This window comes from Dendrobates tinctorius, unplaced genomic scaffold (assembly GCF_039654945.1).
Source record: "Dendrobates tinctorius isolate UK_male_01 unplaced genomic scaffold, ASM3965494v1 ptg000086l, whole genome shotgun sequence".
In the NCBI taxonomy this organism is placed as follows: Eukaryota; Metazoa; Chordata; class Amphibia; order Anura; family Dendrobatidae; genus Dendrobates; species Dendrobates tinctorius.
In genome coordinates this window covers 73,451,695-73,465,085 of record NW_027361754.1, presented here as the reverse complement: position 1 = coordinate 73,465,085, position 13,391 = coordinate 73,451,695, and the positions used below count along the sequence as shown (strand labels likewise).

Sequence of the window (13,391 nt, the reverse complement as noted above, 5' to 3'; positions counted from 1 at the left end):
GGGGTGCCATCTGCCTGAGCTGGTATATACAGGGGCTGGCTGGGGGCCACAATCTGCCTGAGCTGGTATATACAGGGGCGCCTGGGGGGCTGCTATCTGCCTGAGCTGGTATATACAGGGGCTGACTGGGGGGCCGCAATCTGCCTGAGCTGGTATATACAGGGGCTGGCTGGGGGGGCCACCATCTGCCTGCACTGATGTGGATGTATATACGGCAGGACTGGGGGGGGGCCATCTGCCTGCACTGATGTTATGTGTATATACAAGGGCTGGGGGGCTGCCATCTGCCTGCGCTGATGTGATGTATATACAGGGGCTGACTGGGGGGGCCGCCATCTGCCTGAGCTGGTATATACATGGGCTGGCTGGGGGGGCCACCATCTGCCTGAGCTGGTATATACAGGGGCTGGCTGGGGGGGCGCCATCTGCCTGAGCTGGTATATACAGGGGCTGGCTGGGGGGGGCCACCATCTGCCTGAGCTGGTATATAAAAGGGCTGGCTGGGGGGGCATCATCTGCCTGAGCTGGTATATACAGGGGCCGGCTGGGGGGCCACAATCTGCCTGAGCTGGTATATACTGGGGCTGGCTGCGGGGCCGCAATCTGCCTGAGCTGGTATATACAGGGGCGCCTGGGGGGGGCGCTATCTGCCTGAGCTGGTATATACAGGGGCTGACTGGAGGGCCACAATCTGCCTGAGCTGGTATATACAGGGGCTGGCTGGGGGGCCGCAATCTGCCTGAGCTGGTATATACAGGGGCGCCTGGGGGGGTGCTATCTGCCTGAGCTGGTATATACAGGGGCTGACTGGGGGGCCGCAATCTGCCTGAGCTGGTATATACAGGGGCTGGCTGGGGGGGCCGCCATCTATCTGCACTGATGTGGATGTATATACGGCAGGACTGGGGGGGCGCCATCTGCCTGCGCTGATGTGATGTGTATATACTAGGGCTGGGGTGCTGCCATCTGCCTGCGCTGATGTGATGTATATACAGGGGCTGGGGGGCCACCATCTGCCTGCGCTGATGTGATGTGTATATACAGCAGCTGGGGGGTCGCCATCTGCCTGCGCTGATGATGATGTATATACAGGGGCTGGGGGGGCTGCCATCTGCCTGCGCTGATGTGATGTATACACGGGCTGGGGGGGCGACATCTGCCTGCGCTGCTACTGATGATGTATATACAGGGGCTGGGGGGCTGCCATCTGCCTGCGCTGATGTGATGTATACACGGGCTGGGGGGGCTGCCATCTGCCTGCGCTGATGATGATGTATATACAAGGGCTTGGGGGCCGCCGTCTGCATGGTCTGATGAGATGACTGATGTGATTTATATACAAGGGCTGGGGGGGGTCCTGGCTGGGATGATGATGTATATACAGGTGCTGGGGCTGGTGTGGTGATATATATACAGGTGCTGCGGGGCTGGTGTGTTGATGTATATATGGGTGCTGCTGGGCTTTCGATACTTGCGGCACTTGCGATTCTTACCTCTTCCCGCTCCTCTGCTGCGGCATCTTCTGACTGTGCTGTTTCATCTGCCTGAACAGTCACAGTGCAGAGAGCCAGAAGACACCGACGTTGAGGGATCCGGAGCAGAGCAGCGGCCAGCGAGGAGAGTTCAGGATTTCAGTTTTTGTTTTTTTAATGTTTTGAGCAATATATGAGGCCCATCATACACTGGAGCATCATATGGGGCCCATCATACACTGGAGCATTATATGGAGACTCATATGGGGCCAATTCTGTTTGGAGCAATATAAGGGGCCCATTCTGTTTGGAGCAATATAAGGGGCCCATCATATTCTGTATGGAGAATTATATGGGGCCTATTCTGTATGGATCACGGTATGGGGCTCATTATACTGTATGGAGCATTATATGGGGCTCGTTATTCTGCATGGAGCATTATATGGGGCTCATTATTCTATATGGAGCATTATATGGGGCTCATTATTCTGTATGGAGCAATATATGGGGCTCATTATTCTGTATGGAGCATTATATGGGGCTCATTGCAGTTTATGGAGCAATATATGGGGCTCATTATTCTGAATGGAGTAATATATGGGGCTCATTATTATGTGTGGAGCATTATGTGGTGCCCATAATACTGTATGGAGCAATATATGGAGCTCATTATTCTGTATGGAGCATTATGTGGTGCCCATAATACTGTATGGAGGACTATGTGGTGCCCATAATACTGTATGGAGGAATATGTGGTGCCCATAATACTGTATGGAGCAATATATGGAGCTCATTATACTGTATGGAGCAATATATGGAGCTCATTATACTGTATGGAGCAATATATGGAGCTCATTATACTGTATGGAGCAATATATGGGGCTCATTATTCTGTATGGAGCAATATATGGAGCTCATTATACTGTATGGACCATTATATGGAGCTCATTATACTTTATGGAGCAATATATGGGGCTCATTATACTGTATGGAGCAATATATGGGGCGTTATTCTGTATGGAGCGCAATGTTGTGCCCATAATATTTGTATGGAGGACAATACTGTCTGGTTTCTGACCTATTGTAGAATGTACAATAGATATCAGTCATGTAATGGAAGAAGTGAAATCTTTGGCATTGTATACCTATATTTCTTTGCTGTATCTGTGCATTATGAATTGTGGTACGTGTTAAAGAGGCCCACTGAGACTTTCACCCGGGGCCCACAAAAACCTGGAGCCGGCCCTGTATGAACTGCACAGTACCACTTCTCCTGTCGACATTGGACTTTGCGAGGGTCAATATCGGTTTAGTATTTTTAATATTACTATGGCCAAATAAAAATAAAATATTGGAAAAGTTGTTTAAATGGATTATCCCAAGTAATCCCCTCTCCTCTGGAGAGGGGATAACTTTCCAATTCCTGGAGATCCGACCAGGCCCAGATTGGTAATATAACCAACCAGGCATTTTCCCGCTTGGCCGCTGTCATGTGGGCCGCGGGCGGCAGCGCCCGCTCATCTGGCCTCTTGCCAGCTGGCTGTTGTTCCTGCCGCCGGCCCTCTGCGGGCACGGCAGCAGGGAGATAAGCCGCCACGCACCCCATCCTCGACCTAGCTTGAGACCTCCCCCCCGGAGCCACTCACAGCGTCGCTTGCCTGCTCTCTTCTCTGTACACAGGACCTGTGATGAGGTCACAGGAGGGGAGGAGTCAGGGGTCACATGATCAGGAGCCTTTGTACAGACACCTGATCATGTGACCCCTGACTCTGCCCCTCCTGTGACCTCATCACCGGTCCTGTGAGCTCAGCCTTGCCTCTTGGTGTCTGCCGGACTCTGCTGTGCTGGTTGTCATGGTGCTGGATGAGGTAAGTATGTGTGGGGTCAGGAGGGGTTTACAGGGTAGATGTAGCAGAGCTGTGTGTGTATGAGTTGTACGGAGCGGAGTAGTGTGTGTATGAGGTGTACGGAGAGAAGCCGTGTGTGTACGAGGTGTATGGAGCGGATCCATGTGTGTACGAGGTGTACGGAGAGGAGCCGTGTGTGTACGAGGTGTATGGAGCGGATCCGTGTGTGTACAGGTTGTACGGAGCAGAGCCGCGTGTGGACGGGGTGGACGGAGAGGAGCTGTGTGTGTACGGAGCGGAGCTGGATGTGTACGAGGTGTACGGAGCGGAGCCGCGTGTGGACGGGGTGTACGGAGAGGAGCCGCGTGTGTACGGGATGTACGGAGAGGAGCCGCGTGTGTACGAGGTGTACGGAGAGGAGCCGCGTGTGTACGGAGCGGAGCTGGATGTGTACGAGGTGTACGGAGCGGAGCCGCGTGTGTACGAGGTGTACGGAGAGGAGCCGCGTGTGTACGGAGCGGAGCTGGATGTGTACGAGGTGTACGGAGCGGAGCCGCGTGTGTACGAGGTGTACGGAGCGGAGCCGCGTGTGTACGGGGTGTACGGAGAGGAGCCGCGTGTGTACGGGATGTACAGAGAGGAGCCGCGTGTGTACGGAGAGGAGCCGTGTGTGTACGAGGTGTACGGACCGGAGCCGTGTGTGTACTTGGTGTACGGAGCGGAGCCGCATGTGTATGGGGTATTCAGAGCGGAGCAGCGTGTGTACGGAGTGGAGCCATATGTGTACGGGATGTACGGAGCGGAGCCAAGTGTGTACGAAGCATACAAAGCGGGCTTTTCCCACGGACACAAGAGTACATGGCGGTGCCCAGAGGAGCATTTTAAAACTCACACATGACGTTCCACCGGAAGTGATATGCTGGAAGCTGACCGGAAATGAGATAATTTCATGAGGAGATTGTGACGGAACTAGGAATGCTTCAGCTCCGTCACCATGTCCTCCGCCAGCGCGGACAGCGGGATCGCCTTGGAATCAGGGATGCCGGCCATGTGAGCGGATCATGATAAGTCCTGCATTGGGAGGCTTAGGTGGGCACTACAATGGGAGCCGGGCTGCTATAGTATCTTTATAGAATCTTTCTTTATTTCATTCTCTCTTTTTCTTTCTTTCTCTGTTTTTTCTTTCTCATTCTCTGTTTTGTCTTTCCCTCATTTTCTTTCTCTCTCTCTGTTCTTTCTTTCTCTCTCCAATCTTTCTTTTTTCTTTCTCTCTCTCTCTGTTCTTTCTTTCCCCTCTTTTTCTTTCCTCTCTTTCTCTCTGTTCTTTCTTTACTTTACTACTTTCTTTCTCTCTCTGTTCTTTCTCTGTCTCGGTTCTTTCTTTCCCCTCTTTCTTTCTCTCTCTGTTCTTTCTTTCTCTCGCGCTCTCCTTTTTTTCTCTCTCTCTCCGTTTTCTTTTTTTTCTCTCTCTCTGTTTTCTCTCTTCCTTAGTGCCAGTCAGTGTGCCCATAATGCCAGCCACTGTGCCCTCAGTACCAGTCAGTGTGATCAGCAGTGCTAAATGGGTGCGGTTGGGTGTGGACATGGGTGTGACTAGTTGCGAAATGGATGTAGCTGGGGCATGGCCTAAAATTTGCAGCGGCGCACGCAGCGCGCCGCTGTCTTTCTCCCTCTTTTCCTTCTTCAAAAGTTGGGAGGTATGATAGGGGCTGCTATGACCAGGGGGTCTTGTTACCCAATGGATAGCAGTTCTGCCAGGAATTCTGTCACCGTGCATACAAAGGGGGACAGAGCTTTGGGAGGAGTACTGCAACTAAAAGCAACAAATAGGACTGAGCTGAAATACTGGGCACAGCTCTGACTACATGTTATATAGCCGTGTTAATCTCCTCTCACTTCTTGTAACCTACAAGTGTGCAAAGATATGACCATGTGACTAGTGGGCCTGTGTAACTTCAAATGCCAGGGCTGAATTTTAGTCCCAGTCCGCCCCTGGATCCGACTGCTGGGACCTTCATGATCCTGAAAATCGGAAGTCTGTAGAGCACCATGTAAATGCAGCTGGGGTCGATCATACGCACTGTGGCGCCATTCACATGTGGGTCTTCAAATATCTCCTTTTAGGAGAGTGATGAGGGGATGACAAAGTATAGCAAAAATTCACTGATCGGGGTGAGAAGTGTTATAGTTTGTGGGCTGGTAGAGTCTGTGTGACAGGGCTGCTTTTTTGTCCCAGTCCGGCCCTGCAGGGCAGCCTCTCTGGCGACTACTTATCCTAGGTGCAGGTCCCTGACTGACCTGAGGGTAAGGGAGGTGCCAGAGAGCTGCCACTGTGTAAGCTCCGTCACAGATTGGTGATGGCGGGGTGATATCCATATCCTCCCTGCTCTCTCTCGTGTGTGTTTCACCTCTGTTCGAGCATGCTTTAAGATAATGATGATATATATACAGCTGTGCTCAAAAGTTTACATACCCCTGCAGAATTTTTGCTTTCTTGGCCTTTTTTCAGAGAATATGAATGATAGCACCAAAACTTTTTCTCCACTCATGGTTAGTGGTTGGGTGAAGCCATTTATTATCAAACTACTGTGTTTTCTCTTTTTAAATCATAATGACAACCCAAAACATCCAAATTACACTGATCACAAGTTCACATACCCCATTTCTTAATACCGTGTATTGCCTCCTCTAGCATCAATGACAGCTTAAAGTCTTTTGTGGTAGTTGTGGATGAGGTTCTTTATTTTCTCAGATGGTAAAGCTGCCCACTCTTCTTGGCAAAAAAGCCTCCAGTTCTTGTAATTATGGCGCTGTCTAGCATGAACTGAGCGCTTGTGATCTCCCCAGAGTGGTTGAATGATATTAAAGGTCAGGAGACTGAGATGGCCACTAGAGAACCTTCACTTTGTTCAGCTGTAGCCAATGACAGGTCGACTTGGCCTTGGGTTTTGGATTGTTGCCATGTTGGAACGTCCAAGTACTTCCCATGTGCACCTTCCGGGCTGATGATTGCAAATTTGCCTCCAGTATTTGCTGCTAACGTGCTGCATTTATCTTTCCTTCAAGCTTGACCAAGTTTCCTCTGCCTTTGTAGCTCACACGTCCCCAAAAAAATCAGCAATCCACTACCATGCTTTACTGTAGGAATGGTATTCCTTTCATCATAGGCCTTGTTGACCTCTCTCCAAATGTAACGTTTATGCTTGTGGCCAAAAAGTTCAATTTTGGTCTCATCTGTTATGATTGAGTCACCGTAGGAGGCAAAAACAGAAATGCTAGCTAAGTCCAGAAAACCAGAGAGGTTGGCAGCTATCGGATTGCAGACCCCTGATCCTATCCACAACAACTAACAGTAGCCGTGGGGGGTTCCTACAATGCCCTAGACCTCTCGATCACAGCCGGAGAATTAAATAGGCCTAAAGAAAGAAAGGGGAAATCTAAACTGCCCCAGACCAGACCCCAAAGCAATAGGCAGCCCCCAACATATAATGACGGTGAAGCAAGATGAAAACACTAACACAGACAGAAAGATAGACTGAGCAAAGATGGGGCCCAAGCTAACTAGATAGGAAAGGACAGGAAGGCTGCTGTCTGCAATCCGTGAAAAAACCCTATGAAAATAAGAGCCAACAGACTGACAGTGAAAAAGGCCCTGAAGACGCTAGGCTTCAAAAAAGCTATGTCAGTACTCAGGAATATTCTGAAGACAGAGCAACCGGCAAAAGGAGATTCAGCTCACCCCAGCAGGGAATGGCAGAATCCAGAAAAGCAAGGAAAACAAAAACAAAACACAAATGCAAACAGGCAAAGCAGAAAACTTAGCTTTAGAGGAGCAGGAATCAGCCTGTTGTCCTAGAAGTCCACAGAGAAATCACCCGCAGGGCAGAAGGGCGTCGGCAGCCTTATATCCAGTCCGTGACTCCACTCAGCCAGTCATCCTCATTACGCTCAGGTGCCTGATAATCAGGCTCATTACCTTTCTTTACCAGAATAGGCAGTTCACCAGACCTCAGTGACGAAGGGGAAAATGAACTCACAACACTCATCACTCCAAATTACTTTGTTCCAGAAGTTTTGAGGCTTGTCTCTGTGCTGTTTTGCGTATGGTAGGCGTGATACTTTGTGGCATTTGCACAATAATGACTTTCTTCTGGTGACTCGACCATGCAGCCCATTTTTCTTCAAGTGCCTCCTTATTGTGCATCTTGAAACAGCCACACCGCTAGTTTTCAGAGAGTCCTGTATTTCAGCTGATGCTATTTGTGAGTTTTTCTTTGCATCCTGATCAATTTTCCTGGCAGTTGAGGACAGCATTTTTGTTGGTCTACCTGACCGTGGTTTTGTTTTTACAGAGTCCCTGGTTTTCCATTTGTTAATCACAGTTTGAATACTGCTGACTGGCATTATCAATTCCTTGGATATCTTTTTGCATCTCTTTCCTGTTTTATACAGTTCAACTACCTTTTCCCGTAGATGTGTTGACAATTCTTTTGCTTTCTCCATGACTCACAATCCAGAAATGTCAGTGGCTGGATGAATGGTGTAAGAGTCTGTCTGGATCCCATAAATTCACTCAGCTTTTATGCACACACACTGATTACAAGCAAACAGGTCACAGGTGAGGATGCTACCTTTACTAGCCAGTCAAACCCATTTGTGTCAACTTCTGTGCATGTTATCAGGCCAAAATCACCATGGTATGTGAACTTGTGATCAAATTTCCAAGTGTCATGGTATTTGTTTAGGTTTTTCTATTTATTCTTCCACCAACCTTTGTGCCATGATGTACCCTTGTGTAGGCCATGGCGTACCCTTGTGTAGGTCATGGCGTACCCTTGTGTAGGCCATGGTGCACGGTGTACCCTTGTGTAGGCCATGGTGTAACCTTGTGTAGGCTATGGTGCATGGTGTACCCTTGTATAGGCCATGATGTACCCTTGTGTAGGCCATGTGTACTTTTGTTTAGGCCACGGTGTACCCTTGTGTAGGCCATGGTGTACATTTGTGTCTGTGCTTCTCTGCCATCATTAGCTGATGTCTGACCAATCATCAACAAAAAATACTGATGGGGAAACAGAAATTGTAGCCACGGAAGCTCACATGGCAGTATGTTATTGTTGGTACAGGCAATGGTAACATCCACAAGTAAACACCATACTATTTTTGTTTCCCCTCTGCACTAATCCAGTGCAAAAGTCATAAAAATTCAGAGTAGTTGTATGCAGTTTTTGACCAGCAGGTGGTGCTCTTCTGCCTTTTTTAGCTTGAGGCAAGTGACTGAGCTGGATCTTGGATGCGCAGCTTTTGGGCTCACTCATATGTCTGATTTTTCCCCATACAAGAAAAACTGACTGATTATTTTGATCAGTGTTTGGTCTGAGTGTCATCAGTTTTTCTTGCACATGAAGAGAAAAAAATAAGTAAATCCACCTTCTCCGTTCTGACAGGCCGTGAAAAGATGTCATCCGCCTGTGGTCCAATTTTTATTGCGGACCCATAGACTTAGGCTAGTTTCACACTAGCGTTCTTGGGCGCAGCGCAGGGCCGCCGCTAAGCCCCGCCCCTGGCCGCGCCCCCTCCGGTCAGTTCCTCCTCTGATCGCATGAGGCTGCATGCGATCAGCGTATCCTATATTTAGCGTTGGATGCGCTGATCGTGCTCTGGTCTGATTTTGCTGTCGCTGCGCCCTTTTGGTGCTGCGCCCAGAGCACAAAAATGCAACACAGCACGTTTTTGTGCTCTGGGCGCAGCGCCAAAAGGGCGCAGTGACAGCAGTATCAGACCAGCGCACGGTCAGTGCATGATCAGCGTATCCAACGCTAAATATAGGATACGCTGATCGCATGCAGCCTCATGCGATCAGAGGGACTGACCGGAGGGGGCGTGGCCAGGGACGGGGCTTAGCGGCAGCCCTGCACTGCGCACAAGAACACTAGTGTGAAACTAGCCTTATATTGACGATTTTGATCCAACGCTCAGATCTAAATCAGACATGTTTTCATGGACCACACAGTCTGAAGAAAGCATGTACACAGCCCCATAGACTAAGGGTATGTGCACACTTTGCGGTTTCTGCTGCGTTTCCGCAGCGTTTTTGGCTCTGCAGAAACGCAGCAGATTTTGCTGCGTTGTACAGTACCTTTATTTCCTATGGAAATAAAAAAAAGCTGTGCACATGCTGCGTTTTTTTCTGCGCGGTTTTGCTGCGGTTTTCAAAACGCAGCATGTCAATTGTTTGGTGCAGAAACGCTGCGGTTTTACACCTCATCCATTATGAGGTGTGAAACCGCAGGGCAAAACCGCAGATAAACCGCAGAAAAACCGCAGCACTTTGTCCTGCGGATTTCCTGCGGTTTTCTCTACAAAATCCGCAGAGACAAAAAACTATGTGTGCACATACCCTTACATAGGTACAAGTGCCATCCATGAAAACCGCGGAAAGCACTTGTACGAGAAAATTAGACATGTGAACAAGCCCTTACAATTACAGCATATTGCATTAGAGTGCTGTGATCTGAGATAACTCTCATCGCAGCAGTGTAACCCCTTAGATGCTGCAGTGAACAACAGCCATGGCATCTAAGTAGTTAGACCCCCATTAGGCCCCCAATGCAATCTCAAGAACCAGATACATTGTTCAAATGAAAGCTTTATTATGGGGCCCCCAGACTTCTGTGTATAGCCCAGTCTGTGGTTCTTAATGATCCAGTCTTATTCTTCACATGAGTACAATGTTCTCTACAGCAATGGAAAGCTGGAAAAAAATATGCGACATTTCCACCCGAGGTGTCATAGAACCCACTGAGGATCAGGTTTAATTACTGGATGTGAAAGTGGAAGACAATCCTGAGCTTGGCAGTATACTACTAGTACAGAGGCAGAGTGCAGACAGAAGTTTTGGTATTGTGAGTTGTTTCATACTTGTTCTGACCCAAGAGAAGTGCAGGCAAATGTGCAGCTGCCTAAAGATCCTCTTATAAAGGGGCAATAATTATAGAAAACCTGTAAAGACGTATTGTGTAATATTATATTGAGGAAATATTCCCAATCATCGTCCAGTGCGAACCGTGTCCCGATCACACGGTCGGCCAGAATTCGCTTTCATAGAATCTTTGATGATTACCTTAAAATTATTGCTTGTTACCCTAAAATCCCATCATATAAACCTGCATCTGCTAAACAATAAAGAACTTGAAAACGAGGGAAATGATAAAAAAAAAAACATACTGTTATGTATAAACACAGGTCTTTTGAGATTTAAAGGGTTATTTCTACTGATGAGCAAACATGCTCGGATAAGGTGATAAGTGCTGAAACAAGGTATTGCTGTAAGGCTAGTTTCACACTAGCGTTTATGAGCGCAGCGACGGCCTGCGCACGGCCGCCGCTAAGCCCCGCCCCCTGCCGCGCCTCCGCCGGTAGCTCCGCCCACCGGCGCATGACGCTGCATGCGCCCTGGGTCCCCTATCTTTATCACAGGGGGCGCAGGCCGTGCGCAGTATGCGTTTGGCGGCGCATGCGCCTTTTCGACGGTGCGCCGACGCAACCAAACTGCAGCTCGGCCTGCGCCACCTGTGATAAAGATAGGGGACGCAGGGCGCATGCAGCGTCATGCGCCGGTGGGCGGAGCTACCGGTGGGGGCGCGGCAGGGGCGGGGCTTAGCGGCGGCCGTGCGCAGGCCGTCGCTGCGCTCATAAACGCTAGTGTGAAACTAGCCTTACATGCACATTTAGTCCGTAAATCGCTGACATTTTTTTTTTACGTTGCGCATACAAAAAACACAGACTAAAAATATTTTTGTATAAAAGCTGTTTAGTAACTTAGTAGCTGTTTCTTTTTTTACTGTAAAAGGCTATATTCATGTTTTTACAGCATGTTTTTCTAAATAAAAACTTGCTCTTTTGACAGTAAAAATGTGTTCAAAGCATTTTTACAGCTTTTTTTGTCTGTGTTTGCTGTATATTTACTGCTTTTTGTTTTTTTCCTGCATATTTACTGGATTTTTGTCTGCTTTTGCTGCAATTTTACAGCTTTTTGTCTATTTTTGCTGTATATTTACTGCTTTGTGTTTTTTTTCCTGCATATTTACTGCTTTGTGTGTGGTTTTTTCAGTGTTTTTTTGTGTTTTGCTAAATTTTTACTGCTTTTATGTTTTTGCTACATTTTTACAGCTTTTTGGTGTTTTTGCTGCATTTTTACTGCTTTTTTTGTGTGTTTTTGCTGCATATTTACAGATGTTTGTGTTTTTTTCCTGCATATTTACTGCTTTGTGTGTGTTTTTGCTGCAGTTTTAGTGTTTTTTTTGTTTTGCTACATTTTTACTGCTTGTATGTTTTTTCTACACTTTTACAGCTTTTTGGTGTTTTTGCTGCATTTTTACTGCTTTTTTGTGTGTTTTTGTTGCATATTTACTGCTTTTTGTGTTTTTTTTTCCTGCATATTTACTGCTTTGTGTGTGTTTTTGCTGCATTTTTAGTGTTTTTTTTGTTTTGCTACATTTTTACTGCTTTTATGTTTTTGCTACATTTTTACAGCTTTTTGGTGTTTTTGCTGCATTTTTTACTGCTTTTTTGTGTGTTTTTGCTGCATATTTACTGATTTTTGTGTTTTTTTTCCTGCATATTTACTGCTTTGTGTGTGTTTGCTGCATTTTTTTATTGCTTTTTTGTGTGTTTTTGCTGCATTTTTACTGCTTTTTTGTTTTTTTTCCTGCATATTTACTGCTTTGTGTGTGTTTGCTGCATTTTTTTACTGCTTTTTTGTGTGTTTTTGCTGCATTTTTACTGCTTTTTTGTTTTTTTTTCTGCATATTTACTGCTTTGTATTTTTGCTGCATTTTTACTGCTTTTGTGTATTTTGCCTCATTGTTACAGCTTTTTTGTCAGTTTTTGCTGCATATTTACTGCTTTTTGTTTTTTTTTATCCTGCATATTTACCGCTTTGTGTGTTTTTGCTATATTTTTACAGCATTTTTTGTGTTTTTGCTGCATTTTTACTGCCTTTTGTGTGTGGATTACGTTTGATTTGTCTACGGTACATGTTTAATAAAAAGTTAGTTTTATTCACCAAAAAAGCAGCAAAAAAACCTGCTGTAAAATCTCAGCAAAATCTGCAATTCCTGAAATCTCACAACTCTTACTGCTAAAATGCAAAAACACTGTATGTGAACATAGCCTATAGCTATATGCATGTAAAGAGAATTTGCAGCAGATTTTTCTGCAGCAGAAACCATGGTGTTGGCAGGAATAATGCTGAGTAAAAGTACGTATGTTTTTGGTGCATTTTTTTCTAGTGTTTTCCATCATTTTGTCTCACCTTTTTTACAGTCATCTGCCAGGTGTTATTTTTTCTCCTGCCCAGGGTGTCTTTTGAGCTTTCCCATTGACTTGTAGCGTAAAGCGCAGCGCGTCTACCTAGTTTAAACCTCCTGAAAAACGGTTGGATCAGTCCCCTAAACCGCTTGGCGTCTTTTGAAACATGAATCGGCTAAAAGATGCTCAAAAACATCTGAACAGTGAGACATTGTTAGGCCGGGATCTCACATGCGAGGAATATCGCCGAATCTCGCATGTTAATACCCGGCACTCCCGCTGGCTCTCGGGAGCGGAGCGTGCGGCACCATGTATTGCTATATGGCCGCACGCTCCTCTCCTGAGTGCCGGCGGCAGTGTCAGGTATTGAGGTACGAGACTCGGCCGTATTCCTCGCATGTGTGATCCCGGCCTTACATAGAAATCTGATGTCCTGTTGAGCGTTTTCGGACAGGTGGGTTTGACGCTGATTTACCAGAAAACGTTTGAGTACCCTCAGGCTGTGTTCCCATGATGAGTATTGGGTGATTTTTTGATGTCGCAGATTTTCGGCCCCTATTAAGTAAATACTTACATGTATTTTTATCCAGTTTTTGATGCTGCAGTTTTTATCTCTTTTTTGGGTGACAGGTTTTAAATAAAGCTGCTTTGTTTCTGATGCTTCCTGATATTTGTTTTAATAAAACTTTATTGATTCAGTCACATGCCGACTATGTGCGTTTTTTATTCGTTTCGGTCGTGGAAACCTAGTAAAAACTCG

The 13,391-nt window shown here is 46.8% G+C and overlaps 1 long non-coding RNA gene across 1 annotated transcript in view; it reads left to right on the top strand.

Annotated features, from left to right (window-relative positions):
• Positions 1–3,252: 3,252 nt before the first annotated feature.
• Positions 3,253–13,391, top strand: part of LOC141098096 (uncharacterized) — a 32,198-nt gene continuing 22,059 nt past the window's right edge. Inside the window, exon 1 of the long non-coding RNA XR_012234147.1 lies at positions 3,253–3,340. This is a non-coding gene — a long non-coding RNA (uncharacterized lncRNA). The remainder of the gene's footprint in view (positions 3,341–13,391) is intronic.